This window comes from Epinephelus fuscoguttatus, linkage group LG22 (assembly GCF_011397635.1).
Source record: "Epinephelus fuscoguttatus linkage group LG22, E.fuscoguttatus.final_Chr_v1".
Taxonomy (NCBI): domain Eukaryota; kingdom Metazoa; phylum Chordata; class Actinopteri; order Perciformes; family Serranidae; genus Epinephelus; species Epinephelus fuscoguttatus.
In genome coordinates this window covers 3,434,103-3,460,096 of record NC_064773.1, presented here as the reverse complement: position 1 = coordinate 3,460,096, position 25,994 = coordinate 3,434,103, and the positions used below count along the sequence as shown (strand labels likewise).

Sequence of the window (25,994 nt, the reverse complement as noted above, 5' to 3'; positions counted from 1 at the left end):
AACACAAGGAATGGACATTAGACCAGTGGAAATCTGTGCTTTGGTCTGATGAGTCCAAATTTGAGATCTTTGGTTCCAACCGCCGTGTCTTTGTGAGACGCAGAAAAGGTGAACGGATGGATTCCACATGCCTGGTTCCCACTGTGAAGCATGGAGGAGGAGGTGTGATGGTGTGGGGTGTTTTGCTGGTGACACTGTTGGGGATTTATTCAAAATTGAAGGCACACTGAACCAGCATGGCTACCACAGCATCCTGCAGCGACATGCCATCCCATCCGGTTTGCGTTTAGTTGGACGATCATTTATTTTTCAACAGGACAATGACCCCAAACACACCTCCAGGCTGTGTAAGGGCTATTTGACCAAGAAGGAGAGTGATGGAGTGCTGCGGCAGATGACCTGGCCTCCACAGTCACCGGACCTGAACCCAGTCGAGATGGTTTGGGGTGAGCTGGACTGCAGAGTGAAGGCAAAGGGGCCAACAAGTGCTAAACACCTCTGGGAACTCCTTCAAGACTGTTGGAAAACCATTTCAGGTGACTACCTCTTGAAGCTCATGGAGAGAATGCCAAGAGTGTGCAAAGCAGTAATCAGAGCAAAGGGTGGCTATTTTGAAGAAACTAGAATATAAAACATGTTTTCAGTTATTTCACCTTTTTTTGTTAAGTACATAACTCCACATGTGTTCATTCATAGTTTTGATGCCTTCAGTGAGAATCTACAATGTAAATAGTCATGAAAATAAAGAAAACGCATTGAATGAGAAGGTGTGTCCAAACTTTTGGCCTGTACTGTATGTTGCTGCCTGTCTCAACCAGGACACTCTTAATCTCAAGAGCTTTTCCTCTGGTTTAATAAGGTTTAAATAAATTTGAAAAATAAAAAAAACAAAAAGTTGATGAGTTCCAGTCAGTCTGGGAGAGTAAGAAAAGTTTTTAAAGCTCTTGTATAAAGTCAGTGGGAACATGAGCAGAGTCAGATTTTTGCTTTTAGTCTGGTGGTTCAGACTTCAGCAGTTTAACTTGTGGTTTCTTCACAGAATTACTTTTTAATTCAACATTTTCCACATAAAAGTCTAAAAATGGGCAACAGCTGCCTGTTTTATGTTAGGTGTTTTTCTCATGTTACATGGTATAAATATTCCCTCTCTGGATTAGTTTCCAGAAAGCCCACTTTTAGACTAAAATGCTTTCAACCACATTCATTTTCCACAATCCTAAATTTAAACTGGTGTCAAAGTGACTCCCTGGAGGAGGAGTAAAGTGACTTCAGGACTTGAAGCCCATCAGTAACGTTCTCAAACTGTTTCTATGTGTAAAAGAAAACCTGCTGTCCAGCTTCTCTCCTCTCACTCTGCCGACTTCTTCTGCGGCTTTTATAACTTCCCTCAGACCAGCTGCTCGTCGTCTCGCTGACAAGGATTCACACAGGTGCTAGGAATCAACCTCGTTTAGCTCCGTCTAAGACAGGTGGCACTCAGTGTTCACTTTATTAGGTACAGCAAGATAAAATGAAGTCAGTATGTTACAAGAGTCCTGCAGTAAAGGTCATGATGTTGAGTTTGTGTTTGAACTGGTTTAGAGAGGTGGACATTTAACAGCTGTGGATTGTATATGAATGTTGGTGCATTACTGTTCACAGGACAGTGCATTTAGTGCAGTTTATTTATTGTCTGTCTACCAGTGTGAATTTCATTGGTTCATTTTAAACATTTTAATCAATATAAAGCTGCAGCTCTTTGCATTATTATGCTAAATTATCTTTTTTAACTCGTCTCACTGATTTTTAAAAACAGTGGCAGAGAGGCAGAGACTAGAGTCAGTGTTTGTCGGCCTGTCCAGACAGATTAAAACACAAGTTATGAATGTGGGAGTGATTTCAGACTCTGATCTTAATGTTATTAGTCATTTTAACAGGCTCGCAAAAACATTATTTCATCTGAGGAATGTTGCCAAAATTCAGCCATGCTGAAATGCTGACACATGCTTTCATCACAAGCTGCTTAGATTATTGCAACTCTCTTTTTACTGGTGTCCTTAAAAAGACTCATTCAGAAGGCTGCAGTCAGAGAGAGATCATATAACCTCTCTGTTTGCACTGCACTGGTTACCTGTATGTTTAAGAACTGATTTCAGAGTTACTGATCTACGAAGCCTTACACAATCTGACACCTTCATATAGCAGCGACTTCCTTTCATTTTGTGTTCCGACAAGTTCCTTCAGATCTTCCGCTGCTGTTCTCTCAGAGGTTCTAAAGCCAGGATAAATCACACACTTAAAATGCTATTTTAGTGGAGGCTTTATTGTCTTCACAATTTATTGTTTCTTATCTGTGAAACTAAAGTAAATCAAAGCTTTGTTTCCACTGAGGGAAATGGTTTCATCTTACAGAGACAGACAGGAGGTCTGCGTCACCGCGACATGTAGTTACATTTCTGGGGAGGTGCACGTCAGGTCCACCCATCTGACTCGACCTCCTCCTCGACCTCTCTGCAGTATAAGAACATCACAGAGCCGTCCTGTGCAGCTCGCAGACGTTAGCTGTTTGTTTTGAGTGTGAAGATGACGTGGAGGAAAAATAAACCATGTTCAGAGTGCGCTCCTCCACCTCACATCCACCATGTTACACTTACATAACAGACTGAGAGCAGCAGGCATGACAGCTCGAACAAGCATCATGCTAACTGACTGTGTCCCCGCTGGGAGGGTTTTTGGTCAAAACCTCCTCTTGTGAAGTCACCCCCACCCCCACCTCCTCCTCCTGCCTCCTCCCTCCTCCTGCCCTGCATGTCCTCTGTGAACATATGCAGCTGGTGCAGGCGGAGGTAAACAGGTTTCCCCTTGGATGACACTGCTGCTGTTGACGGGGCAGAGTTACACTCTGACAGCTATTGTTAGCTTCTTTGTCACTGCTGAGGGAATCTGTCCCGAAGCCTCAAGTGGCCTGCAGTGAGTTACACCACCCCCCCAACCCAACCTCCACCCAACCCACTCCTTTTTCCACTTCATGAAAGACAAACAGGCACAACAGCAGCGTGGAGGTAGAGACGGAGGAAGGACTGCAGAGACAGAGGGAGGGCAGGGGTTAAAACAAAACACACGATGGAGGAGATTTAAAAACACATCAGTATTTTTACGTCACATTTAAAGGATAAGTTTGGTATTTGTCAACATGGAGCCTGTTTCCCCATGGTCTGTGTCGAAGTGACTTAGGAGAACAGAAATATTGAAGTTGGTCCAATATTCAGAGACAGGCTGTTATGTAACTCAGGGCATGTTTACACTGTCACTGTATGTGATGTGTACGTGTTGTTTTTGCCAGGTGATAGGCTCAGATTGTTAGTCTATAGCACTATTGGGATAGGATTGGTTTTACATGGGCACGTGGGGTAATGTCACTTTACCACAGGACGTCGTAATATTAATGGCCAATTCACACGGCATAAGAAATATCAGTAAAACTACCACAAGTGGGAGGGGTAAATCCATTCACGCACCGCCGTCCCCTCCTGTCGTCATGTGTGTATGACGTTGCTTCCTGTGCGTACCACACTCGAACACACTTGAATCGTGTTCGTCGTAGGCCCACAGTACCTGAGGTTTCACACGGACTTGCCCAACTGTGAAGTGCAAAACTGAGTGCTTCTTCAAGAGCCTCCATGCTTGAAAACCCGCAAAAAACCACTTGTAAACAGGATATGATGAAATATCTACACACATATTTACTGCTGGTCTATTCGCAGGGGATTAGTATCACCTGAGGTAATTGTCCGGGACCCTTTTACAGAAGGTAAAAGTCGCGGTAATCTTTACTGACATCGTGCGGTAATGATTACTGACATGGCACATTCGGACGGGACTAAAATCTCGGGTAATTATTACTTTACCCCACGTACCTATGTAAAACTAATCCCGTCCGAACAGGGCTAAAGTGTAAAGAGTAAGATCCTTTTTGTTTAACCAGAAACAGCTGCAAAGTCATTGTTGCAAAACCCCCCAGACTCCATGTAAAGAAACTCATTTTATCATCATTAAATGCATTTGCTTCAGTGGCGACAGAAACAAAATAAAACTCAAAGAAACCATCTTGGTTTGTCTTTCCACTGTTCCAACAATCACCAACTCTGGTTTGGTTAGAATAAACTTAATTCACACAGTAAAGCTCTACAGAGTGCCAAAGTCACGCCCCTTCCTGTGAAGCTCATGGGACCTTAGATTGGAAAAAATATGAATGGCAGTGAATGGGGAGAGAAATACTATCTTTTGGTCCCGTTTGAGTTGTGACATGAAATCCAAATATGTCGTTAATGAATTTAAAACATACATTTTAAGGTCAAGAAAGTCATACTTTGTGGTGAAACTGTTGAGATATAAGCTTTTGAAAAAAACGTAATTAGAAAGACTACACAGGAGGCGGTCGCGCATGTGACGTCACAGCTTTCGCTCGCTTCCTGCAGCTTGGAGTGACTGCAACCTGGCACAAAACACACAGACATCTTCAATCATAAATCGATTAATCATAAAACAGTGGAATTTCAGCGGGGAGGCCAAGCTGCAGGAAGCGAGCGAAAGCTATGACATCACACACGTGACCTCCTCCTCTGTACTGTTGAGTCTTTCTAATTAAACAGCTTATATCTCAACAGTTTTACCACAAAGTACGACTTTCTTGACCTTAATATTTATGTTTTAAATTCATTAACAACATATTTAGATTTCATGTCACAACTCAAACGGGACCAAAAGATAATATCGCTCTCCTCATTCACTGCCATTCATATTTTTTCCGATCTAAGGTCCCATGAGCTCTACCGGAAGGGGCGTGACTTCGGCACTCTATTCGGACAGGATTAGTTTAACGTGGAGACGTGGGGTAAAGTAATTATTACCAGGGATTTTAGTCCCGTCCGAACGTGCCATGTCTGTAATCATTTCGGATAATGTCAGTAAAAATTATGGCGACTTTTATCTTCTGTAAAACGATCCAGAGAAAACACCTCGGGTAATATTAATCCCGTGCGAAAACGATCCTCTGTAAAAATATATGTAAATATTTCGTCACGTCCTGTTTCCAACCATTTTTCTGCGTCCTTCCGATGATGGAGGCGCTTGAAGAAGCACTCGGTGTTGTCAGCAGTCGTGATAGCGAACATTCTTCTAATGATCGTACAGCCCTACGTGGGAGACCAATCAAAAAAGGTCGAGAAGAAAGCACTTTTCAGAGCCACGAGACTTCTGGTTGTGTTAGGTAGGCCTAATATGAATCAGGGCGCAACCACTCCCATCTCTGGTAGAATTACAGAGATTTCTTGTCCTGTGCGAATCGGACATTTATATTACAGACATCCTGTGGTGAACTGACATCAGTCCACATCCCTGTGTAAAACTAATCCCTTCTGAATAGTACTTTAGATATAAAAATATATGGGATGCACTGACTTACTGGCCTCAACCTATCACTAAATAAGATGACATTCACGGTGGTTGATGTTTTTGTGTTGTCTCACATCAGTTTTGCACAGGTTAAAAATCAGGACTCAGGACTAAAGGTGTCGTGTCACTCTAGGGACGATAGAAAAAATGTCTGGGACAAATAGAAATCTCTCCCTGTATGCAGACGGGTCAAAAGAACACAGTAAACGTGCTATCAACGCATCACAGGAAGCGCCCTATTGTTTCCCTGATAATGCTACGTTCGTTCTGCACCCTCTTTTCTCCAAACATACCTTTGCTCATTGTGTCCAAAAAGTTCTGTTTTACCTTCATCTGTCCACAGGACTTGTTTCCTAAAAGCATCAGGCTTGTTCAGATGTTCCTTTGCAAACTTGTGAGGCTGAATGTTGTGGTGAGGACACAGGAAATGTTTTCTTCTGATGACTCTTCCATGAAGGTCATATTTGTACGGGTGTAGCTGAACAGCACTAATTGTTGCAGTCAAATGACGGTTTTGATTTTCCTTCCTAACAATCTAGGAGCAGCTCTCTCTGAAAGTTTTTCAGCTTGACCTCCACAGTAGTCTTCTCCTGCTTTGTGGGCATCAGTTATTTTAGTTGTCAGAGTGCTGGGCAGCTGTTGAGAGGAGCCCATGGCTGCTGATTGTTGGGACAAGGTTTCAGGAGTCAGTTGAAACTTACATAACTTGGCCTTTCCTAACGATGACTGGGAACAAGCCAGAGCCCTAACAAGCTCATTAAGGTCTGAGACCTCAAACTTTTGCATGGTGCTCCTTTCGTTCTTATCATTATTATTATTATTATTATTTTAAAAAGCATGTTGCATCTTTAACTTCATTTCTTTCTTCTACGTAATCAACTTTCACAGTAAAAGACATTTTGACAGTACTGTTGTTCTGATTGGTCACTGAGACATAAAAAGGTGCTGAACCTAATTTGTAACTGAATTATAAACATCTGTCTCCATCTGGTGCACAAACTTAAAATATCCTGCTGATGGACAGCTGAGAGTCTGTACTGAAGATAAGAACAACTGTGTGATGAGTGATTGATAAATCTGTGAGAATCAGCTGTTATCGGTGGCGTCCAGCTGTGATTCAACCTGCAGTTCAGTCTCCACACGGCTCCATGTGACACGCTGGAGCAGGTCGGAGGTCAGAGTTATTTAAAGACACTTATGTCACTTACACTTGATGAATTACAGTCACGAGACCTTGAGCCGCACAACACTAAACCATCAGTGACAGCAGCTGCTGAGCGGCCGTCGCCATGGCGACGGGATCACAACATCCACATAACATAACATGATGCTGAGGTGTTTGGACTGTTTACATTGTTGTTGTAAGTCAGGAGCCAGAGTCCAGCTGTTTTTTTTTTTCATGTGTGTGTTCAGTGTAAGCATGTGGAGGAAACATGATCACACACAGGTGACATTGATCAGATATGTATTGTGACTGTTACCATAGCAACAGAGGATACTGGATTCTGATTTGCTGGAGCGTTTGCATTATTTTCTATCATCAAGAGATTCACTCTGACAGCTGGGAGGCTGCTGGTTTCAGCTGCACCGAGGCTACAGCTCCTCCTGCTGGTCGGAGGAGAGAATTATTAAGGTTTATTCTAAGGTTGCACACATATGAAGTTATTGCTGCTACTGTATTGATATATTCAAATATTCATGGTTCATATTATGTATATTAGAGCAGAGCCCTGTACACCCTCCACTGTATACTGCAGTTTTCTCCCAACTGTTACCTTTCGTCCCCTTACATAGTCTGATGAATCACATGTCATTATTGTGTGCGTGTTCAGGTGTGTGGACTGAGTTAGAGGCCGGCTGGATATTAAAATAAATATGTGTAAGGTCAGGATCAGGTTTTGGCCGAAAGACTTAGCAGTGTGTGGAAGCGTAGGCTATAAGAACTGGTACCGAATAAATTAAGTGGATTATTGTAACAAATGTAATTTAATGTGAAAAACACACGTAAGGTTGCTTTGCTGCTTCACAGTGCCTCTGGTACAATAAGGTATTCGTTTTAACCGTTTTCAAACAGATGCACAGTTCTGTGTAGTGTTTACCACTGTGGACTGCTTCTGTGGAAGGAAAGTGGGCAGTACCGGAAGTCACAGTGAGCTGGTGTCCAGCAGCAGCAGCTGCGTAACAGCAGCAACCTAAAGTTTGCTGATCTGGAGGGGTGTTGGGGCTGTCCTGTTCCCTGGAGCTGGGGTTTGTGTGGCTGACTCCAAGCTGCTGCGGCCACTAGCCCCTTTTACACTGCCAGATTTTCAGCGAATGTTGGGCCGTTTTGCCGGCAAGCTGCGAGCGTTTAGACACACAGAGCCGGATTGGCGAGTTGATCCGAGGTGCCCAATTTTCCACCTCGTAGGGTAGACATATTGGTGGAACCCTTTTAGTTTAAACAGACTGAGGCGCTTTCTGCAACAGGAGGAGCTGTTGATGACTTGTGGGAGGAGCTGTTGATGACTTGTGGGAGGAGCTGTTGATGACACCGCATGTGCGAGCCACTGGCGGTGGATAAACAGGAAACAGCTGATAGCAGGAATTAGCGAGCAGCTAGTAGCAAGAGGGAAACACAAACCTGACAGACACTGTAAAGATGAGCAACTGAGGAGACAAGGAATTGTGCGCCCTCCTTGTCCTCGCAAACGAAGAGGCCATTAACCGTCAGATGACGGGGACGGTGAAGGACGGGCCGACTTACGAGAGAATCACAGAAGGACTGACCAGCCGCGGCTTCCCTCCCACGTCACTGTTAACGTCACACGCTGAGCTACACGTTTTGTTACTTGCTAACGCCCCCCATTGACCCGAAAAAGAAGCATTCTGTGTAAACAAAAGTAGGTAGGCGGCATTTTGCTACACTCCCCGATTTTGTTTTTATACTGCCAATGCTGAAAAAACACTGATTGGGCTTTCCTGCAAATGTCTTTCCTGTTAGTCTCCAGAGCTGCTGCCTGTTCCTCTCTGAGAGAGTTGGTTTGTAGCAGTGGGAAGTGAGGTGTAGGACACTGTGATTTAAGGCTCTAGCTAACGTTAGCTACATAATTGTGAACTTAAAGCTGTGCACCTTTAGCTCAGGTTAGGAGAATGCCAAAGTATTAGCATCATTTTCTCTCCATCTCCGAAACACTGTTTTTCTCTTTTAGACTCTCTTTTTGAAACGTCGGTCCTCCTTTTTCGGGTTGCTTTGCAGTGTAAACATTCAATGCTGGAATACAACTTTCCCTGCAGGATTCTGATCAGGCTTTCACCTTCTGAAGAGACGTGAACACACATCTGCGTTTGTAGAACAGCCAACAGGAATGCCCTCTCTCTGAGACGCCAAAATAAAAGTGCCGACCTCAGCTTTAAAGTCAGGTTATGATTAATTTAAAGTCGGGTTTGCATCAGGGTAGGTTCAGGTCATGGTCTGGTTAGGATCAGGCTTGGTTTGTCACTTTTTGAGGATTTGGCGTTCATTTCAGGCCTCTGCAAAGTGCTGCAGCGGTACAAGCAAGACAAAATACACTGACCCATGAGGTCATCAGAAAATCATTTACTTGTGTCATTCATTATTTTTCAGTAACTCCATAGCTGGTGAAATGTGGCAGTCTGGTGAAGGTTGTAGTGCACAGTGGAGGGTTCACATTGGTTTGAACAAAGGTTTATCCAGCTGAGCGGCAGCAGGATAAACAACATTGTTTAACTAACTGAAAGAATGAATTAAGCACAACACCCTGCAGAGTGACATCAGTCAATTAAACCTCATCATTCCTTTTTCTGTGGCTTTATATTGATTATTACTTGATGTCCCCTTTCATTTCCCTTTCTGGAGAACAGTCTATTTTTAGTGGTTACTACATGAAAAACTGTGCAGCCATGCTGAAAGATGCCAGCTGATAATACCTTGTATCTGCTGGAGTGAAGTGAAGCTCGACAAACTGCAGAGAGCAGTTTCTACTGGGTTGTTATACAAATGACATGCGGTACACAGCTGGTTGGGCTGTTTCTGTTTCTGGTCCGGATCACCGTCTGCTGCGTTGTCTTGTTTCAGCTCATCACGTCCGCTCTGCTCAAGATTTTTATAGTAATATTATTTCCCACCAGCGTCTGTATCTGACAGCTGAGATTAAACTGGGTCAGTAAAGTGAGTTTCTGGCTGGATTAAAAAACCTCCTGTGGTCCCTGGAGGTTTAATCTCAGAGGGCCCCGGCTGGTGACAGTGCAGTTTGGTACAGGTGTGATGTGTTTCCTGTGTTGGTGCTGCGGCCTGTTGTAAACACGACAATGTTTAGAGTCCAACGCGGTCTCAAAGCATCTTCTTCTGGATGTAATAAAGGAGCATCTCACAGCATTTCGAGGTCTTTGGGAAACAGAAATTCAAAATCAAAAGTATATTATGTGTTTATCCCAAAATAACAACTTACTACTGGCCAGTATACTGTCATTTTTAAAAGTTAAGTCTTCTAGTGTTGGCTGACATGTTCACATTTTCACCATCAGCCCAACAGACGTCAGTTGCCGATATTCATGCAGGTGTTTGTGTGCGTGTGTCAACTGGGAGATGAGCAGCAAATTCATCATGTTCCACAAGATCTCTTTGCCTCTTAGTGTGAGGAATACTCAAAGTAAACTCACAAAGTGTAAAGACAACAGACAGAAAATACAACCGCACACCACAGTGCAAACAGGCCTGAACAGGCCCAGGTCCAGGGGCCCAAAGTGTCAGGGGCCTTCGTGGCCTTCCAACACATTCTCAGTCCAACCGTGTCACAATCACATTTTGGTCATGAACTTTCTAGATCTACATAAAACGTGCAAGGTACCCTGGGTGTGTTGGTTGTTGATGTTGTAGGAAACCGTGTCAAGTTCAGCCTGTTACATGCATTGTCTTCTTTCAAGATACACATCTGTTTTCACAGGAAGTTTGCATTGGTGCAACACCACGAATTGACATTTTTTGCCTTCAACAACAAACACACATGGTTGGGTTTTAGTCTCGCCACCAGACAATCAGAGATCTCTGCCTTCTGATAGTCTGGGGACACTCCTTTCTAAAGTGTGTTTAACACACGGGAGCAAACGGCCGGCAACAAAGCAACGCCTCTTGCATTTTTGAAAAGGACACGCCCTTCCGGAAATGTGCGCTCCCCCTTTTCTTGTCCGCAAGGAAACAAACACACAGAGAGCTTGAAAATGGATGCCGAGAGATTTAACTCCGTTTTCTCAAACATGTGCTCAGTCCACAAGATTGTGGAAATGAAGGACTTACAGCGACTTGAGCCATTTTGTACCGCTACACGTGTTTCTAGTCGAACTATGTTTACGAGCACAAGAGTTCAGCGAGCCACCGAAGGACCGCCCTACAGATTTACTATTGGTTCTGCAACGTAGGGAGTTTTTTTAAACTCTGAAATTGTATCCGTCCATCTGAACACAAAATCAGGGAGAAAGACATCAGTCTTTAGTTAAGCAAAGCGTATAAAGACTGACTTGTGAGTCTAGTTGGGTTTAGGAAAAAAGAACAGGGCTCTCTGGGGTGAAAGTCAGTGTTTGTTGGACCCATCCACCACCTCTCCCACCAGCCCTACTCTGACGTTCGCCACCTTAAATTTCATCCTTGTCCCACCATGTTACCCCCTGACACCAACGGGTGCAGCTAAACCTTAACAGCAACCGTCTGGGTATCATGCCGACATTAAAGGGAGCCTTTTTTTGTTGGTTTCTGATGCCACAAGTCACTGCCCAAGCGCCGGATTTCAATGACTTTGGAGTGAGACCGGGTTTGGCCTTCATTTATAAAATGTGACTCAATTACCGACCACAAATACATTCAATATTACCACAAAGAGATCTAGAGGAACTGCAAAGAGACACAAAATAACCACAAAAATGAGAACAAACACAAAGAGACACAAAAGAATGCACAACGACACCTGTCAAGTTGCAAAAACATGGATGCTTCACACGCATCTTCCCCTGGGCAGCACAGATCTACACAGTCAGCACAGTTTCAAGATAAATGTCAGATTAGTGTCTGATCTGACCTCTGTTGATGTTGAATAATGGCCAGAAAAATGTTTTTGCAGAACATTATGATGTCACAGTGAAGTTGACCTTTGACCTTTTGGATATATAATGTCATCCTTTCATAATTTTATCGTATTTGACATTTTTGTCATAATTAGCGAATGAATTCTTGAGTTATGACCAAAAACATGTTTTGTGAGGTCATAGTGACCTTTGACCTTTGACCTTTGACCTGTGACCACCAAAATCAAATCACTTTTGATTTAAGTGTATATTTTTTATTTTCTATTTTGGCATAAACTAGACTTTAATGCCATACTGTTGTTTATCATTGGTTTATATCTGTTTATATTTTGATCCTCATGTTAAATGTTCCTTTGTTTTATTGTTTGAATGTTTTTGTAACACTAACGCAGGGCATCTATGCAAGAAGATTTTTTTTGCCTTAATTACTCAAATATGAACTTTTTTAAAACCCAGTTGCATTTAACTTGTGTGTTTTTATGATTTTGGTTGTGGACTGAGGTAGTGTACATGTTGTGTTACCTTTGAAATCAAAGGTTCATTGCTGCTCTATTGAAAAATGAAGGAAGGAGCAGATTACATGAACTGAGAGCAAGATGTAGTCGTTCGGGATTTATTATTTCTAGTGAACATATGAAGTAATTCAAGGGTAAAATGATCAGTGACTAATCTAAAGTGTTGATTTCTCAAACATTCCCCCTGCTGACAGTTTACAGGGTTTACATAAAGGATATTTACTTGATTAGAAATCACTGCTTTTGTCTGAATTTCCTACAAAAAACAAATAAATAAAAATAATCATTTGGTTCTCTGGCACTATTTCATACAACCTGATATTTACTGTAGTGTCCCCTGCTGCTCAGGCTGCAGTGACCCTTTAACATTTGTTTGCTTCTTGTTGTCGGTCGACGTCTCGGTGTATGACAACAGCTCGGCTGCTCTCAGTGTGCACCATCGAGACAGAATAAACAGGAAGTGATGGCTGCTGGTTTGTCCTGTCCTTGGCTCTGCTTCCTCAGCATGTGACTGTAGTGATGGAGATGGCCTGGAGTGTGAGAGAGAGAGTGTGTGTGTGTGTGTGTGTGTGTGTGTGTGTGTGTGTGTGTGTGTGTGTGTGAGTGTGTGTGAGTGTGGGCGACGCAGACACTGGGCAAGTAAAAAGAGACGTATAAAGATGTCAGTGTGCAGATTGTGAGTTCAACATGATGACTTGTTCACAGCGTGTATGTTCAAGTGTCAGAGTTTCCAGATCCAACGCAGTCGCCAGAAAAAATGTTGGCACTGTACGACTCTGCAGAGCACAGATATTTTACATTTATAGCTTGTTATGTAGCAGATACACTGGTTTATGTTTCAACAGAGCTACCTGTCAAGATACTCCTTACTTTCTTCCTTGTCCTTAATGTAAAGAGTTGGGTCAGGGGCTTTTGTGGTCTGCCAACTATTTTACTGTTTTACTCACCAGTGTCACAATCCTAGAGAGTTTATTCTTGGATGTGCAGGTCAGATCACTGTACCAGTAACATTAAACAACCATTGTTTGGTACACCAAATCTAAAATCTGCTGACTAACACCAAGGCCGCTAAGTTTCCTAAGAAGATAAAGTTGCTGTGAGCATCTCTTGAAAATATACTCAATACTTCCAGAGATGCTGCAGTTAGGTGCGATAACGTGATTTGGCAACCAGGTCTCGTTCCAAAGTCGTTGAATACTGACACTTGGGCAGTGACTCATGCATCTGACACCTGACAAAAAAAGCCGACCTTTCACATTGGCATAACACCCCATGGTGTAATGGCACCAGGGGAGATGTGGTCAGACAACAACATAAATTAAGTGGTGAAAAGTCAGAGTCGAGCAGGTGGGAGGGGTGGTGAATGTGTCCACCAATCATAGATGTTCACCTGGGAGGCCAGTGGTCACTTCCTGTATGAATGTAAAGCCAAACCCTGTTCTTTTTTCCTAAACCCAACCACGTGCGTTTGTTGTTGAAGGAAAAAAAAACATCAATTCGCAGTGTCGTGCTGACGTAGTGCTTTTATTTTGAAAGAGACTGTACCAAACTGTACATTTCCTGTGAAAACAGAAGTGTATTTTGAAAAGACACAATGCATATAAAGGGCCGAAGTTGACACAGTCCAGTCCATCTTATTTATATAGCACATTTCAAAAACACGAAGTTACCAAAGTGCTGCTCTCATTTTCAAACGGCTTTTTGGGACCACAAGCCGCAGCTGATCGGCCGACCTCAGTGACCTTGAGGGGGTGTACACTTTAGGAGGTCGACGATGTATTGGGGAGCTCGCCCATTCAGCGCTTTAAAAACAAACAATAAAATCTTAAAATCAATTCTAAACTTGACTGGAAGCCAATGGAGGGTTTTGAACAAGCTGCAAACGTGCTAGGGAGGCCTGGTTTAGCCCCACATACAGTGCGTTGCAGTAATCCAAACGGCTTGAAACAAAAGCATGGATAACCCACTCAAGGTCATTAAAAGAAAGCACAGGTTTGATTTTGGACACAAGCCTCAAATGATAAAAACTGGACTTCACTACAGCATTTATCTGCTTATCAAGTTTAAGAGCACTGTCTATTTTGACGCTGGAAGTTTAGTGCCATCCATGCCTTAATACCTTTGAGACACTCAAACAGGGGCATCAGGGAGCAGTTGTTGAGCCTTTTGACAGGCAAGTAAATTCGGGAGTCGTCTGCATATATGTGTTAAGTGACGCCATGCTTCTTTAAGATAAGGGGCAGAAGATACAGAGAAAACAAAAGGGGCCCCAAAATAGAGCCAGTGTCCCAGAGCGTCAACAACCAACACACCCAGGATACATTGGACGTCATATGTAGATGTGGAAAGTCCATGACCAAACGTTGATATGTGACGAGGTTGGAGTCATTTTCATCCTGAATGTGAAGAATCAATACTTTACTATGTTTTCTTTTTGTTCTCCAGGTGCAGAACGATGAGCCACACCTCCACCTCGTCAAACCAAAAGAATACGCCATCCCTGCTTGCCCCGCACCTCCTCCTCCTCCTCCTCCTCTTTCTCCTCCTCTTCTTCTTCCTTCCTCTGATGAAGGTGAAATAAAACAAACTCTGGATAAAAACACTGACACTCATAGAGAACACAGAGCTATGAGACGCCTTTCCATTACAAGAGGACACCCTGACTGATTTTTGCACAGAGCAAAGCTACAGTGGGACTCTGAGGTACGACAAATGTTACTTGAATCATCTGCAACATATATTTACAACATGTCTGCTGGCTAACGGAGTCCTCCATATATTCATGAATAGATGTTTTTTGGGAGACTGCTCCTGTTGCTGTAGAGAAAAAGAAACTTGTAAGTCCTTGTCTGTACGTTGCATATCATATTCAAACCAAAACATATTATTGCATGCTTGGAAAGTAGAGCATGTAAACAGAAGAAAACAAGTCTGACTTTTGTGTTGACGGCTCAACCCAGCACCGCTAATCTGAAACATGGGAACAACAACAACAACAACAACAACAACAACTCATCAATATCAAGTTTATTGAGATAATTCTGTTCGACTGGTGGAGTTAGTTGCTAAATCTATATTTTTTAAAGTGTCATACTGTATATGTTTTATATGGAGAGGAATTAGTTAATTATTTTGTAGATTTTTAACATTTTTGCTAACGTGTTTTTATTTTATTTTCTTGTTTTTTCTTTCTTTTTCTTTTTTTTTTGCCTTGGTAAAAACAAAGCAGCTCCAGAGGGCAGCTCTGATGAAAATGTCTACTTTAAAAAAAAAAAAAGGAAAAAAAACCCTGCCCCTATATGAAGAATGTTCGTGTGGAAAATTAACAAAAAAAAAAAGAAACGCATTTATTGCAGACATTTGACATCTGATTTTCTTTGAATATTTTTGATTGTGTTTGGCTTTTGATCAGAATGCTGTATATCTGTTATTATCGATAACATCTACCTCAGTGTCCGCTCATTAATGACAGAAGCTTTAACACCTGAGTGATGTCAGTGTCCCTGCGTTATCTGAACACTGTCATCAGACCTGGATTAAGTATTTAAATGTCTCTCGAATTTTCTGGTGCAATTCATGAAACGCAAACGCTCTATAAACTGCCATTTGATAACTCAGAGAAGCCCCAAAAATGCTAAAGACGCTCCAGGATATGTAAACAAAACCATATTAACTAGGGTTGAATTACATGAATCCTTTTAATAAACATCCGATGTCATCCAGCCTGACTTCAGCAGAACAGCTAAGAACCTGACAGCACCATTTTCTTTGCACATTTTAATTTACTGGTGAAATTGTTTCAGAAGTCTGTGTGAGTGAATGTGACTGTTTTTGAATTAGTCGTTGATTTAAGGGCAATAATGTGTTGCAGAAGTTTCCTACCATTAATAAATGGAGTGGGTCAGCCTGTCTTAAAACTGTAAAACCTAGACAAAGTAGTTTGAGGTTTTAATGAAAATTAAGTTTTATGTCAGCTGATGGTGCAAAATGCTGTTTCAGTGGTTTTATCAACCCTGACAAGAGCCTAATCCTCGGGTGACGTTTGTTTCTTGTAAATTTCAGACACGTAATTGTTGACACTTGTGGGAAGAATTTTGGAAAACCTGTTTCAAATTTGAGATGGGACAATGGATTCTAGTTTCGCAGCACTGATATCAGTTTCTAGGATGTGTTCTAGCTTAGCATAAAAGCAGGAAGCAAATGAAAACTGCTAGCCTAAAAAACAACTTAGATTCAGGATCAGTTAACACTGGCGCTACTTTGCGACCAACAACAGCCATGATGAAAGTGATCAAACTTAGTAGTTGTTTAACATATTTGAGATCCAGAGACTTAGCTGGCTAGGTGGTACATGCTAACGTTAAATGTTATTAAAGCCACCAATTACATAAATTACTGGACAACTATCTGGCAACGTTAGCTAGCTTGCAGCACTGACTAACATTATAGATAAAGACATCTTAAATTTTCACTGTAAAGAAAATGATCAATTTTTGTAGATTAATTATGAGTTGCTAGCTGACGTTAATTGAATGAAATGTTGACATGAAATGTTGGTGCTGCAGGGGGTGGTGTCACTCTGTGATGTTAGCTCAGTTATTCTTAGGCGTATACCAAGGCACCTGTAGCCTAGCTTGGCAAAGACTGGAAGCAGGCCGAAACTGCTAGCCTAGCTCAAAAAATGAATTCACTTTTCATTATATAATGGTTATTGAAAAGGTGTATGAAAAGAAATGTAACAATGACATGTTGTGGTTTTAAAAGTAGTTGCCATTGCAGCTAACTTATTTGTTGACCAATGACTGCTAGCATCTCAAAAGTCCCATCTTTATGGTCGGGTTGCCTAGTTTTAGCTCACTCTCAACTCTACATCCTTGTAGCTAGCAATCTTATTTTTTATTTTGTTCCTACAATATGTAATAATGCTACTTTGTTATAGAGTGGTGCAGAAATGAGTCCTAAAACCCAGAAATGAGTTAGCATTTTAGCACTACATGCTCTTGTCTTAAAGTCAATGGGTTTTTGTTAAGCTGCCTGAAATAACATCTGTCTGTGGTTAACACAAGCCTAAGAGACTACGGCCATAAAATACGTCAGCAAATTCCCCCTGTCATAAATTTTGAAGCTTTTATACGTCTTAAAAAGAGCGGTTGTTCGCAAGTGGCTAAATGAGACCTCAGAACGTCGTCATGCCGAACACAGCTTTAAAGCCTTGTTGTGCTGGCGACATTGAATCATGAAACTGTAGTGTAGTTTGCTTATAGTCTAACTTTAGCTTTTTACTTCTGGCGATTCATGTGAAACTCCAAAAGTTATAAAAGTGGAGTTAATTTGTGAATTTTATCTGATTGAACAAAATGTGTATCATTAAATCCCATTGGCTTTCTGACAAAGGAAACAGGGCAAAGTTAACTTCCATGTTGGCCGATGAAGAAACGCCATCCCTACAAAATTTGGTCACTTGATCAACCACAGGCGAGCAGTTTCCTCCTGCTTCCAGTCTTTGTGCTAAGCTAGGCTAAGCACCCCCTGGACCATCTAGAGATGCACAAAATGATGCCCAGTCCATCTTCTCACCTGATTCTGGGGAAGATGATGAATAAAATCATTCCCCAAAATGCTGAACTTGTTATTGTCATTGTCACAAATCAGTGAAACTGGTCTGTAAAAACTTGTATCCATCAAACCCGAGCATCAACTCTGCAGTTTGGTCTTGTTGTAATTCTGCTTTGCTTAGACATAAAAACAGCCGAGGGTGATTTCTGGTTGACAGAGGCACTGATGAGCTGTGACTCGGCATTAGTGGTGATGATTAATGTATTCTGCATACTGTATGTGCAACAATTAAAACAGCATTTCTCCTGTGAGTGCAGCAATGTCCTTGTGACTACATTTCAGCCAGGTCAGATCACGTAATATTCACTGCACGTTAACATCTATTCATTCATTCATTCATTCATTCATTCTCGACTGCAGAGTTCAGTTTCAGGCTTGTCACCAAATTGTCTCATTTTCATGCAAAAAGAGGACGAAGCAATAGTGTGAGTGATTCCTGTGCTCTGGGAAATTCAGTGTGGAAGCAAAATGCATTTTTGATTTCTTTCCTTTTTTTCCCCTGTTTTTTATTTCCAGTTACTGTTGCTATTTTTATTTTGTCAATCTTCAATTGTGATCTATTTTTGATAAAATAAATATTTTATCCTGATCAGCTTCAATCTTCATGTGTTTCAGACGACTGCACATGCAGATGTGTCTTTTTCTGTTTCTTGCTGGCTTTCCATGTGCCATAGACATTTACACAAGACGGCAAGGCTGGGTTTAAACAGTACGCCTGTGGGGTGTGTAAATGTGTGTTTTGTTGGGATAAAATGTCATCACATCTGTGTCACCTTCATCCATGTAGTGGTGAATAAAGTAGTGGAGAGGAAGGGACAGATCTTTAAAGTCCAACTGAAATTAAATTTCATTTTAAAACACACATCTACAAAATACACATCTGCCCTTTGTACAATTTGTCCTGTGTTCTCCTTTGAGCAAAACAAAATAGAAACCAAAAGGCAGAAATTTATACTTTACATTTTTTGGTTTCATGATGACACCCCCTAGTTTTGCATGAATTCAACATGGGCATTGCATGTAGGCTACAGCACAAATTAGTTTACTTTGACTCTCGTTCACTATAGTGTAACAACGGCACTCTCCCTCTTCACCTTCTCACAGCGGCACTCTCATTCTCTAACAATGGCATTCTCTGGTTCCCTATAGTAGCAAGGAAAACACAGACACACTGTCGTTCCCTGCAGTTCAACACTGGCACTCTCTTGTTGCCCACAGTGCAACAGTGGCATTTTCATGTTCCCTTCAGTGCAACAGCATTCTCTTGTTCCCTGCAGTTCAACACTGGCATTCTCTTGTTCCCTACAGTACAACAGCACTCTCTTGTTCCCAACAGTGCATCATTGGCATTCTCTTGTTCCCTACAGTTCAACACTGGCACTCTCTTGTTCCCTACAGTGCAACACTGGCATTCTCTTGTTCCCTACATTGCAACACCGGCACCCTCTCGTTCCCTACACTGCATCACTGGCACTCTCTTGTTCCCTACAGTGCAACACTGGCACTCTCTTGTTCCCTACAGTGCAACACTGGCACTCTCTCATTCCCTACAGTGCAACACCTGCACCCTCTTGTTCCCTACAGTGCAACACTGGCACTCTCTCATTCCCTACAGTGCAACACCTGCACCCTCTTGTTCCCTAGACTGCAACACTGGCACTCTCTCATTTCCCATGGTGTAACACTGGCATTCTTTTGTTCCCTATAAAGCAACAGCAGCACTCTCATTCCCTGTGATGTAACACCGGCAGTCTACATTTAAAAGCATTATTTTTACTTAGGGAGCAGTAAACATGCTTTCAGTTGGAATTTAAAGTTCAGCCTCAAACAGAGATCACTGTCGTCAATGGTGGTCAGCGTTACTGAATTATTACAGCAATCTCAGAATCTCAGCAGCAGGTACAAAATGTCAGCGCCCCACAGATACATCTCCTGGTCATATTGAGACAAACCATTTCTCTCCACTTTTGGCAATATAGACGTTGTAGGCATGGTCCTTTGCCCTCTGTCATCACCTTTCTCAACCACAGTTAGAACCTTACGATATCCTATCAGCGGGTACCTACAGTAGCCCCTCACACTTTGAAGGAAAGAAACTCATTTAAGAAAGAAGGAATCACAGACTCAACATTTAAATGTGCATCATGTTTTGTGTGCTTCAGTATGCTGAAGGAAACAGTCAGTATTGTTTGAAGGGAATATGAAGACATATATGAAAATAGATTAAATCCTGGGAGTAATATTTTCCTACAGTATTGGTAGTATCTGCTATAACGACTGTCTGGATTATAGTAATATGAACAGTCACAATAACCTCTAATATATGTATTTATTTTTTTATTTAGGGTTCCACCCCCACCCCTGTTGGGCCCTGCAATATCTGACTGAAGATTTCTCCCTTTTTGGAGGAAGAAATTTACTTTAAAAGCACTGGATGTTAAAACATTTACTGTTTATAATGTTAACGTTAAGCAGAATCATCCAATAATAAAGTCCTTACATTAACAATTCATAAACCTGGATATTTATTTGGGGAGTATAACGAGACACTGATGCCAGAATCAATTTGCGACAAAATATCTAATCCTAAACATACCCATTACTTTGTAAAAATACTTAAAGAAATGCTCATATGATGATTTACAAGTGGAAATTTGTAACCATAAAAAAGATGCTTTTTAAATAAAACAGAAATAAAGAACAAGGTAATCAATGGCAAGCATCGGTAGTTATGTTTTGTTGTGTCTCCACCTTTTAAAACCAAATCTATAAACTGACCTTTGACATGGAAACCATAACAACGTTGGTGTCTGAAGGTGTGCAGAGTTCGGAATCGAAATGCTAAGTTGTGAAATGCTTCATAGGTTTAGCTGCAAATTAATTGCAGACAGAAAACCAGCAGATGTCACTTAGAAACATGCAGTAACCACAGTTATTCATCGATAAGCAATAATGCATGAAGAGTACAGTATCATCAGCAAAAGGTGATTTGTCTGGTGGTCCATATATGTGCATAAAAAGTTGATAGTGCCTTAATCATAACCTGATTCAGTTACTAACCCTATCAAATGCATCTGACGTACCATAGAAGAAGAAAGTGTGTATTTATATTAGCACTGTAGGGAGGCAATCGACTGGTTGCACATAGAAATATTGTATTGTAAATTAATGTATTGAATGTACAGTAAGAAGTCTTCCTGGTTGGTGTTTTGAGAGGAAAGAAATATGGAACAAGTAAAAAGAAAGAAAGATAAGACTACTGATATTTTTAGGCCAGTTATCTTATTAAATAATTATTTTGTTTTATCATGGTGAATGAACATTTTTGTTCATTTTTTAAGTTTGTTGTTTAATTTTAACCCTTGATATTGTCCCTAAACATAATGAAGTAAATTGTGATGTTTGGATTAGAGGTCTACAAGAATGTCTGCAATCATGTCCACTTTGAGCTTCCTTAGTTTAATGTTATATTGTAAAACTCTGACATTCCTCACCTGTCTTATCACTTTAATTTGGAAGCTCATGAGAGTACAAGTGTTGACTGTGATCTTCACTTCGGGCGCCTTCATACAATCTTTTGTTTTTCACAAGCACATTTTTTCTTTTTTAGTCCGGCTGCAAAGTAATGACCAATGTTATTATTGTCACTGATCAGTAAAACTAAGTGAAAGTTAATTGAGATGAAAGTGAAACAAACATTTTGTCTGAACTACAACACTGACACCAGATTTTAATTTAATTAGGGCTGATTTTCTCTCACGTATACACACATCCCCAGAGACTTTTATTGTTAATATTTTATGTTTTACCAACACATTCTCACTCCGACCTCGTCACATATCGATGTTTGGTCATGGACTTTGCACGTCAAGATATGACGTGCAAAATACTCTGGATGCGTTGATTGTTGACGCTGTATCAACTTCAGCCTGTTACATGCATTGTCTGTTTTCAAATACACTTCCGTTTTAACAGGAAACGTACAGTTTGCATACAGTTATGTTCAAAATAAACGCCCTATGTTGGTACAACACTGCTAATTGATGCTTTTTTCCTTCAACAACAAATACATGCGTTATGTTTAGCCAAGACATGCACGTGGTTGGGTTTAGGACAAAAGAATAGGGTTTGGCTTAACATTAATAAGGGAAGCGTGTACTGGCCTCCTGAAAGATGGTGGTTGTTGGACTAATCCACCACCACTCCCACCCACCCTACTCAGACTTTCACCCCCTTAACCTATGTTGTTGCCCAGCTGTGCTTTCCCTTTGTGCTCTTACAGAATAACAGCGACCGGCTGCGTATCATGCCAAAATGAAAGGATACCTTTTTTTCTTTGTATCTGACGCCAAAATTCACTGACCAAATGCTGGTGTTTGACGACTTCGGAGTGTCTCTGGGTTGGTTTTACAAACCGATCTAAACTTAAAACTAAGCTGATGTTTAACTTGAAAGTTCATTATTCAGTTGTTAAAAAAATCAACTCAAATCTGTTTAGTATGTTTTCAGGACTTTCACTAGCATCTCTTAGTAATGAAGCTCTGGAAGATGTTGGTAAGTGAACTTCGAGTTTAGACTGAAACAAGACTGTGAGAAAGATTGCAAAAAAAGAAGAAAAAATAACTATCATAGACCTTTACCGGCATGAGTGTAACAAATGCAATTTGTCTCCATGTATTTGAGGTCAGTCCTGTATTCATTCACTGAACTGTGTGTTCGTCTCATGGTGTTTTCCTGCTTCTGCACTCTGAGTCCTGCTAACAACTGATACAACCGTGATGAAAAAAAAAAGAACCTTTCTGTCTGCAAAACCTCAACTTGTGTCCTCAGTGTTTAAAATCTGAAATATTTTATTTTTGTTAACTTGAGTATCTGTGTATTTCACTGTATGACAGGTATAAAGTTATATAAAAAAAAGAGAACAAGTCTTTCATAATGTAAAATATGTTTGGCTTGGGATCGTACATACTGTATATGCACAACAGAGTCATTCTGAATAGTTGTGACTAAGTTTAATGTGGCCTTTTCTTTCTCTTTAATGTACTGCAATGTTGTAAATGATTTGTATAATATGACATAATGTATATTAAAGTTAACGAGGCTTTATGTTTCTACCACCTATGTTTAATAAATAAATGAACTGTGCTCAACTGTACAACATGCCCCCTTTGTTTCTACGTTGTTCAGGTCAGATTGTTGTGTTCGAGGTCACATGTAGTGTCTACAGTGTATTACAGTGATACTAAATTAAAGAAATCACTCTTATAGGTGAAGATTTTAGTTTCAGTGGCTTTTGTATTGTTTCTGTGGATCCACGGTGCTGCAGGCCCAAGACAAGTTTCCCCACAGGAGCATGAAGTCGTATCATTTTCTAACTTCTTGACTCCTATTTGCAGAGTCATGTCGATGCAGCAGGTAGCATGCTTTAATGCTACTCCAGCCATCTTAAGCCTCATTCAAAATGAATGACTCGGCACTGCAGGGAAACAGATCCATTACATAAAGAAAAAAAACTGCTCAAAGGGAGTCAGCAGAGACTGCAAATGGAAAAACCACAGCTGAACTCAAACCATTAGTACTGTGAACTGCTGAATCAGCAGTCATCATTGTTCTCAGCCATTCATCCATCCATTCTTTTAGTGCCGCTTGCAGGTACAGGACATAATAAGGCTAAGTTGAGCAGCCAAGACGTTTCTTTCTACTGATGCATCCTCCAGCTCTTCCTTGGACGTCCAGAGTTCTTAGACTACATGGAATATACAGTACAATTCCTCCATCATGTAATGATCTATTCCTGAGTTTCTGTCTAGTTGGCTAAGACTCGGACAACCTCTACATGACGTATTCAAACTACCTCCAGCGGCTCCTTTTGATATAAATGAACAATGGTTTTATTCCAAGTTTCTCCTGGATGTCAAGGCTCCAAACTTTGTTCCATGGGGTGAACATAGCCACCCTGCAAATATGTGCTGCTTGTATCCACAGTCTCATTCTTTCTGTCACTACTTATAGGACTACAGGTCAGGGCTGGAACACAGTTCAGTCAGGACTGCTTTAGACAAAGAAAACTTTATTTCTATTGCAGTGTTATATTTGGCGGTATGGCTCTGCTCAGGGGCCCCTCTGCCTTTCAGCGCACCTACGTGGAAAGCCTTAAGGTGGAAAGAGCACACCTCTCTGCCCTTCCATGTGCATATAAGGAGAGTCCGAGGCAGTGAGAACAAACCTCCCTGCTCTTCCATGTGCCTACATGTAAAGCCTAAGGCAGGGAGAGCAGCAGCAAAGACCCCTCAGGACCAGAACAGAGCAGCATCAATGACAAACAGAAATGACATTGATAAGTCAGACACAGCATGAAAAGGAGGAGCTGGGGTGGAGGCAGGTTGCAAAGCAGCTTGCAGAGGAAGCAGCAACAGTTGGCAGGCTGACAGTTGTGGTGTGTTATGGGACTAGTGTAGCCTGCAGCAGAGATGAGGAGCAGGCTACAGAGGGCTGGTAAACTCATTTATTTCTAACCTCACATCTCCAGATTCATTTTTATTTTCAAACTTCTTGTCTTCAGCCCCAACCAATGCTGACGTCACTTGGGGACATTTATTACAACAGGTCCTAACTGGATGCAATGCAAGTGAAGGTCAGCGACTGCATCAGTTTGACTACGTTGTTTTCTGTTAGACTGTCCTAACTGTTGCGATGCCATGTGATGTGGCACGTTGTTTTGAGCTGAAGTTTAATCTGATGCTCTGTTTCTATCTTTATTCTGTCACTTGTGTTGAAAACATCGCAATGGATGAGGAACAGCTGATTCTCAAGGTTTAAATGAGGAGTTACCAACAGGATACCTCTTTATTTCACTACAAAAACCTAAATAAGCCAAGTAGTATGGTAGCTACAACAAGTTACCTTAACTCTTTCACTGCCAGGCATTTTCAAAACAACATCCACCAGCTTGCCAGGCATTTTCCAGCTCACCATATATTATGTACTATTAGTATATACACATGCAACCCACCAAACGAAAGAAGAGAGTCTCTAATTTCCAGCAAAAAAGAGCGTGTTTCTAACTTGTTCCAGTCTTGAGTAATTGGCTGTTGAATATAGGTTAGTTTAGCCCAAAAAGCCATTTTGGCACCAAAATCTTGAGAAAAAGAGGTTTTTGTGTCGGCAGTCATTTTCAGGTGAGCCAGTACAATTTTTTTTATGTACACGGTTTCCCCCATGATCACCAGATCCTGAGTCTGGGCTGGCAGCAACACCCTGTCGTGCTGATCAAAGGGCGAGGCCGCAGATGTGAGCTGCGCCTCTTCAGCCTCCGGCGCACCGGCCTCCGGTGGAGCCCGGCTCGGCACAGCCTGGCCCGGCCCAGTAGCACTGGCGTTTCGTGGTGTTAACATCTCGACAAGAGTAAGTTGCTTGAGGGCAACCCCAGACCTCGAACAACACCGCGGCATTGTAGCGTTCAAACCGTGATCCAAGGTCCGTATCCAAAGTCCGTAAAGCCAGAGTCGATAGAAACAAAACGCCGATATCCTTAGTCCAAAAAGCCAAATCCTTTTCTGTAATCCTAGTCTGTAACACACTGTAAACTGTAATCGCTGTTGTCTCTGATCTCGTACCTACTCCCACAAACCAGATGCACGTGCTCTTCTATCCAAATGCATTTTTCTGCACTTTATTTTGAAGATACAAGTCTGATCTTCACAGAGGAGTTGGACAAGATATTCAGCATAACGTTGCAATTAAAAAAAAGCCTAAAACAAGATAACTTGTCTTAGGCAGTGAAAGAGTTAATAGTATTGTTGCGAGTATCAATAATAAGGAAGTACGTAATGGCCCATCTTTTCTGGTTTGTTGGATCCAGTGTGGACAGAGAGCGTCGCAATGCGGCGCGATAGTCTGATAATCTGAGGCCCAGGTAGGACTCGGTGTCAGACTTCACACAGCTCCACTTGAAGACGATGAAGGCTTTATATTACTTTCAACATATGCAGTCGTCTATAACTCCCAAACACCTGGAAACACACTGAGGTCATTGTATTATCATAATCAGTGTTTACAGTACTTATGCTGAGCTGAGATGACTGGCTGCTGCTGTAGCCTTATGGGTAATAAATAGATGTGGTGATTTGTAATGATCTTCTCATCCAAATCTCCACCAGAGTGAAGAAGATCATTCCCCACAACGACAAACTCTGCTTTTAAGACACATCATTACAGTTGAGCTCCTTCAATCCTGTTTTATTTTTAAAATCTGAAGAGGCACAGTTGTCCTCTCCTCATCAGCATAACTTTATGACTACAGCAACATTTGATCAGTGGCAGTCTGATCGACTGAATGGGCGGCTGAGAGACGAG

General features: G+C 41.5%; 1 protein-coding gene across 2 annotated transcripts in view; it reads left to right on the top strand.

The window, feature by feature from the left end:
* Window positions 1-22,856, top strand: part of LOC125882593 (shaker-related potassium channel tsha2-like) — a 33,711-nt gene extending 10,855 nt beyond the window's left edge. The window contains exons 3-4 of one of the 2 annotated variants that reach the window (XM_049566381.1): window positions 14,469-14,726; window positions 19,985-22,856. The gene's annotated coding sequence lies outside the window, so the exon portion shown is untranslated. Of the gene's footprint in view, window positions 1-14,468; window positions 18,229-19,984 lie in introns of those variants that run through there. The other variant, XM_049566380.1, reaches the window with a different exon arrangement.
* The last annotated feature ends 3,138 nt before the right edge of the window (window positions 22,857-25,994 follow it).